This window comes from Erythrolamprus reginae, chromosome 10 (assembly GCF_031021105.1).
Source record: "Erythrolamprus reginae isolate rEryReg1 chromosome 10, rEryReg1.hap1, whole genome shotgun sequence".
NCBI lineage: Eukaryota > Metazoa > Chordata > Lepidosauria > Squamata > Dipsadidae > Erythrolamprus > Erythrolamprus reginae.
Genome location: NC_091959.1, coordinates 6,503,729 through 6,510,637, shown reverse-complemented (window position 1 = coordinate 6,510,637; position 6,909 = coordinate 6,503,729).

Genomic DNA, 6,909 nt, shown 5'->3' with positions numbered 1-6,909 from the left:
GTTGAAAAAAGAATACATCCCCTCCCCACCAAGAAATTTCGTACCAGCCTTGAACTCATTTTAAATGATCAAAACATTTATTATTATTATTATTTATTAGATTTGTATGCCACCCCTCTCCGCAGACTCGACATTTAAATATGTTAAAGGGTTAAATAAGGTTCAGGAGGGAAGTGTTTTTAATAGGAAAGTGAACCCAAGAACAAGGAGGCACAATCTCAGGTTAGTTGGGGGAAAGATTAGAAGCAATGTGAGAAAATATTATTTGACTGAAAGAATAGTAGATGCTTGGAACAAACTTCCAGCAGACGCGGTTGGTAAATCCACAGTAACGGAATTTAAACATGCCTGGGATAAACTTATATCCATCCTAAGATAAAACACAGGAAGTAGTATAAGGGAAGACCATGAGGTCTTTTTCTGCCGTCAATCTTCTATGTTTCTATTCTGGAAAACCATCATTTATTTCTCATCAAATAAACCACTACCAACTTTTAGCTTTTCCTTCTTTTAGCCCTCTAAGCTTACACAGTTGTCAAACATATTTAACTCCCGCAAAGAGTTAACTTCCTTTAAACTTGTGGATTAAATCTGCTTAAACTGTGTAAAAGCAGGCCTTGCAAACTTTTTGTAAAGCCCAACCAGTAATCGAGAGGAAAAACTTAATGTACAGTTACAGCTTAAGACGGTTAATCTCCCCAATTAGTCAACGAACAGTTAAAGTCCTAAATTGTTGGTTCGCAAGTCTGATTCATGAGGAAGCTACCAGGTCTTTCTCTGCAGAGCATCCTGGAAAAATCTTATCCTCAAGAGGTTCAGTTTTAGCTTCTTTGGTGTCTCTTAAAATAAATAAATGAATGAATGAATGAATGAATGAATGAATAAAGTTATTATGACTTTGCGCCCAGATTTTCAAGTAACCCTATTTTTAAAGTTTGGGATGGAGTTGTACATTTTTAATGTGCTTTCAAACTTCTAGGTTGGCAGAAGCCGCAGCAAATAATGGAAGCTTGGTCCGTTATGTGGTGCTAAGGATTCGAACCACTGAACTACCGACCTTCTGATCAACCAGCTCAGCATCTTAGCCACTGAGCCCTCCCCTCCCCTCCCCTTGCAGCCAGATAATATGCTTATTATTTGTTTGTTTGGTTGGTTAATTGGATTTATATGCCGCCCCTCTCCGAGGACCCGTGGTGGCTCGCAACATACAAAAGAAACAATAAAATACAGCAAACTAAATCCAATTATCATAATTAAAACTAAATAACTACTCTAAAATCCTTAAATATACAGTGATACCTCTACCTGCAAATGCCTCTACTTACAAACTTTTCTAGATAAGAACCGGGTGTTCAAGATTTTTTTGCCTCTTCTCAAGAACCATTTTCCACTTACAAACCCGAGCCTCCGAAACTGTAACCAGAAAAGGCAGGGAGAAGCCTCCGTGGGGCCTCTCTAGGAATCTCCTGGGAGGAAACGGGGCCGGAAAAGGCAGGGAGAAGCCTCCGTGGGGCCTCTCTAGGAATCTCCTGGGAGGAAAAAGGGCCGGAAAAGGCAGGGAGAAGCCTCCGTGGGGCCTCTCTAGGAATCTCCTGGGAGGAAACAGGGTCAGAAAAGGCAGGGAGAAGCCTCTGTGGGGCCTCTCTAGGAATCTTCTGGGAGGAAACAGGGCCGGAAAAGGCAGGGAGAAGCCTCCATGGGGCCTCTCTAGGAATCTCCTGGGAGGAAACAGGGCCCGAAAAATCGGGGAGAAGCCTCCGTGGGGCCTCTCTAGGAATCTCCTGGGAGGAAACAGGGCCTCCACCCTCCCTGTGGTTTCCCCAATTGCCCACATTATTTGCTTTTACATGGATTCCTAAGGGAAAAAATGGTTTCTTCTTACTTCTGCCATCGCAACGGGTGTCTGACAACCAACAGGCACAAGCAAATTGGAAATATTTCACCTCTGATCTGTCATAAGATAGCACTGAAAACTTTATTTCAACTTTTTTTGTGTGTGGGGGAGGGTTTTGTTATTTAGGGCATCTCTACACAAAAAGAGGTGGGCTTCCCACTTGGGACTTTTGCCTTTTTTTACAGCCCCAATTCCCCTCCACACTTCTTCTGTCCTATGGAAACTACCTGGTACTTTCCCTGCTCAATTTGACCCTATAAAGTTCTTGCAAGTTTCGCTTCAGCTAAATGCAGTAACTTGTATTTCTCCATACTCGTTTACCCAAGTGACGAAAGCGTTTGGAGTTGCCCAAGATTCTTCTCTCGTCTGCTAAGAAATGTGGGCCTTCTCATCTTTATGGAATGATAGAATAAATCTGGATTCCCCACCCCTGTATCAATCTAAGATTCGACCTGACATCTATTAATCCTTATTTTTAAAGTCCTGCCTTATTTCCCCTTTTTGTGGTTTCTTTACAGAAGCGGTAAAGCAAAGTTAAAGCTGCCCATATTTATTTTGGAAAGGTGCCTATTTTGGGGACACAACCCCTGCCGTTCTGTGGTTCTTTCAAACATTAGCCGAAATAAACCATTGTTTGCCAAATGCCAGTTTTCTCTTCCAATTTGAACCACGACATATCGTTTGAACCTAATAAATTCTAAAGAAATTTCGAATGGTGGTTTAGCTGAAACTAAGCCAAGTTCAGATCGCGGTGCCACAGATTGAGGCAAGCCTTTCCTTAGAAATACTATTCCCCAGTGTGCTCACTTAAATATGTAGACAAATCAGGCACTAAGATTTAAACCAGTAGCCTCCATCCAGGGAAGGGCTGCAAATTTTTTTTAATACAACACTGTGGGCTTGGCTTATTTTGTGGGTGTGGCTTGCTGGCCATGTGACCAGGTGGGAGTGGCTTGATGATCATGTGACTGGGGGTGGGTGCTTAAAGGTCATGTGACTGGCTTAAAGATGGCCAACTTGACGTCACTCACATCAAGGGTTAGGGTTAGGGTGCCTGGCCTACTCCTCGCCTCAAAGAGATACAATTCCCCTATCTATTTACGATTACTGAACATCCAAAATATACTCTTTACTTCTATGTATATATGCCATATGTGTAGATACATATTACACACGGGCACACAAAAATAGACATTATCTACTATATAAAGTGTATGTGTATGTACAAACACATATGCGCACGCACAGATCTTCTAAAATTATACACATTCAACCTCATTTACTGTGATAGGAAAAACATACCCAGAGCCCAGAAGGAGAAAAAAAGAAAAAAATTCAAAATTTTTCTACCGTACCCGTAGTAGACCATTACTGCCTCCAACCTTTTGGGCACCAGGGACTAGTGGATATGAACTGTAGCCAACCCAATACTAACTTTTCCTACAGTTTTCCACCCATATTAAGGTTCATCCCTCATCCCCACAACCACATGTTCATCACGTGTACCACTCCGGTTCTCTCAACTTCCACGATTCTCCCCTGGACGTCCGGCTGGTGCTGAACAAAGGATGACCTTGAATCTTCTGGGAAGAATTTGTTGCAGCTAGTATCTTTCCCTCTCATGCAACCACCCCTCCCAAATTCCCACAGTACTATTCTATTTGTGGCAGGCCAAAGTCCCTAACTCAAAACAATTGCTTTGACCTGACATCCCAATTTGAATGATTCTACAAAGTGTGGTTTATAATCAACTGGTCTAAGATCTTCCATTGAAAGTGGCCAACATATAAACTATTAACATCGCAGGAAATATTGAAAAGAAAATGCCTTCTTCCCACGATAGAAATAAATATGCACATTTTTTTCCGATTCCTTCATTTCTTTCCTTTTCTTGGGGTCTATTATAATGGTGTTTTATTTAGTATTAACTATATATTATATGCATATACTCATACCTGTTATAAATACACCTTATATCTGTTGATTATGAAATGTAATTCTTCTTACAAGGCAATTACTTATACTATTGATAATTCTTTATATATTTCAGAATTATTTCTACAATGATGCATCCACCTGTTTATCATTTTTACTCTTTTCGACCCCCACCCCTTTCCTTTTTCTTCTCTTTTTTCTGTGAAATTTAATAAACTATTTTTTAAAAAGTTTTTTAAAGAAATAAGTATGCATATTTCTTTGCAAGGCTGAAGTCTAGTTCAATAAAAGGGCAAGAGAAAAATTCCAAAAAGATGAATAGTAACTTATGATTGCTCCAAATAGGCCATTTATTATCTTCCCCCCCTGCAATAAAAGAACAAAGCAAACAGGCCTTTATAGAAAGTGATTAACCAAAGTATAAATGCTGTGCAAGTTGTATGCAGACGAAAAAGAATTGGGTAAAGGTTGACAGATTACTCAACACTGAAAGTATGGGCAACTGATGAAGCAACATGAGCCACATGCAGAGAGAGAGACCAATTAAGAAGATGTTATGAATAATAAAATGCCCAAACATGATAGTAAGATAGCTGCAAAATGAGTTCCAGAGAAAAAATGACGCTACTAAAAGCAAGAATGCCCTTTGCAACTACTAGACTTACAATCCTAGGTTTAGAAAGCTTAGAACTATGTCGCCTTAAACATGACCTAAGCATAGCCCATTAAATCATCTGCTACAACATCCTTCCAGTCAATGACTACTTCAGCTTCAACCACAACTATACATGGGCACACAACAGATACAAACTCAAAGTAAACCGCTCCAAATTTGACTGCAGGAAATATAACTTTAGCAACCGAGTAGTGGATGTATGGAACTCACTACCTGACTCTGTAGTATCATCCTCACCTAACCCCCAAGACTTTACCCTTAGACTATCCACTGTTGACCTCTCCCGATTCCTAACAGGTCAGTAAGGGGTGTGCATGTGTACCAGCATGACTATCATCTGCTACAATGACCTTCCTGTCAATGACTACTTCAGCTTCAACCACAACTATACATGGGCACACAACAGATACAAACTTAGTAAACCACTGTAAATTATACTGCAGGAAATACGACTTTAATAACCAAGTAGTTGATGCATGGGACTCACTGCCAGACTCTGTAGTATCATCATCTAACCCCCAAAGCTTTACTCTTAGACTATTCACTGTTGACCTCTCCCGATTTCTAAGGGGTCAGTAAGGGGCATGCATAAGTGCACCAGAGTGCCTTGGGTCCCCTGTCCTAATGTTTCTCTTACTAGTATCATGTATATAAATATTATTATATCTTTGTATACTTTTGCATACTTTGTATATTATTATATCTTTGTATAGATACTTGACAAAATAAATAAATAAATTGTGATCCTGCTGTATAGAGTGCTGGTGAGACCACATTTGGAACACTGTGTTCAGTTCTGGAGACCTCACCTACAAAAAGGTATTCATCAAATTGAACAGGTCCGAAGACGGGCTTCAAAAATGGTAGAAGGTCTTAAGCATAAAACTTATCAGGAAAGACTTAATGAACTCAATCTGTATAGTCTGGAGGACAGAAGGGAAAGGGGGGGACATGATCAAAACATATTTAAATATGTTAAAGGGTTAAATAAGGTTCAGGAGGGAAGTATTTTTAATAGGAAAATGAACACAAGAACAAGGGGGCACAATCTGAGATTAGTTGGGGGAAAGATCAGAAACAATGTGAGAAAATATTATTTTACTGAAAGAACAGTAGATGCTTGGAACGAACTTCCAGCAGACATAGTTGGCAAATCTTTCTGGACAAAGAAAGGACTTGACATTGTCCACAAGTACTCTGTACAGTTGTTTCTGTTAGGAAACAATCTCTGGAGGTTTTAGACCACCGGGCGATAAGGACAAATGCTCAACCCATTTAACTGCAATGCTTAATAAATCACTATATATATATATATATATTTAAAGAATGCTGAAGAATAGGGTCCATTTTAAAATGTGAAGCCAGGCCTGAAATTCCACAGGGCAAATTGTGTACAAATTGTACCTATTATGTAACGTACAGACAGAGAGAGACACAACATAGATCATTTGGCATTTGACGGTTGCTCAGACAATGATGGAAAGCTTTCCAATTAAAAGAGAGAGATGTAAATCTCTGCCCCAAAAGGTGTACCTTGGAGAGCCGCTAATAACAATTATCCAACGGTGGAAATAGAAGAAAAACTGGCAAAGCTGCCTTGAAAGATTTATTAGAATTTGGCCAGGATTCACAGAGGATTGTGTGAACGTGGAATATGCTCAGGTCAACCCGGGTTTCCTTTTTGATTGGCGAGTTCTGGTTTTTTTCACTGCTGGTTCGCTCAGTGACGCGAGGTGGCCCCGAAAGAGGCGGTTTGGGGGCATTGCAGGCCTGGGTCACTACTGGTTTCACCAAGGGGTGTGCGTAAGTGCACCAGTGTGCCTTCCGTCCCCTGTCCTTATCTCATTTATCTTTTCTTCCTTTCAAATATGTTCACCTATACTTTTATATCTTTTCTTCTATTCTTTTCTTTATTTATATTATTACATATCTATTCTCTTCAATGTGTATTATGTATTGGACGAAATAAATAATAAATAAATAAATAAATAAGTCACTACTGGTTCTATTTTAATTAAAAAAATTATTTATTAGATATTGCGGATTAAAAATATATACACCACAATAATATTTTACAAATCTTTACCCATTCCATTGTATTTCATTGTTTTACAGTACTATATACATTGCATTATCACCATCATTATTCTTATTCTTATTCCCCCTCTTCTCTTCTTTTTTTCCTCCTTGTCTTCTTCCCCTTTCATCTCCTTCCTTTTCTTTTTCTTCCTCCTCTTCCTTTTTCCTTCCCCTCTTCTTCTTCTTGTTCCTCTTCTTCCTCTTTTTCAGCGTCTTCTTCCCCTCTCCCTCTTCTTTCTCCTCGACTTCCTCATCTTTCTGCTCTTCTTCAACATCTTCTTCCCCATCCTCATCTTCATAATCTTGTTCTCCTTCCTTCTCTTAT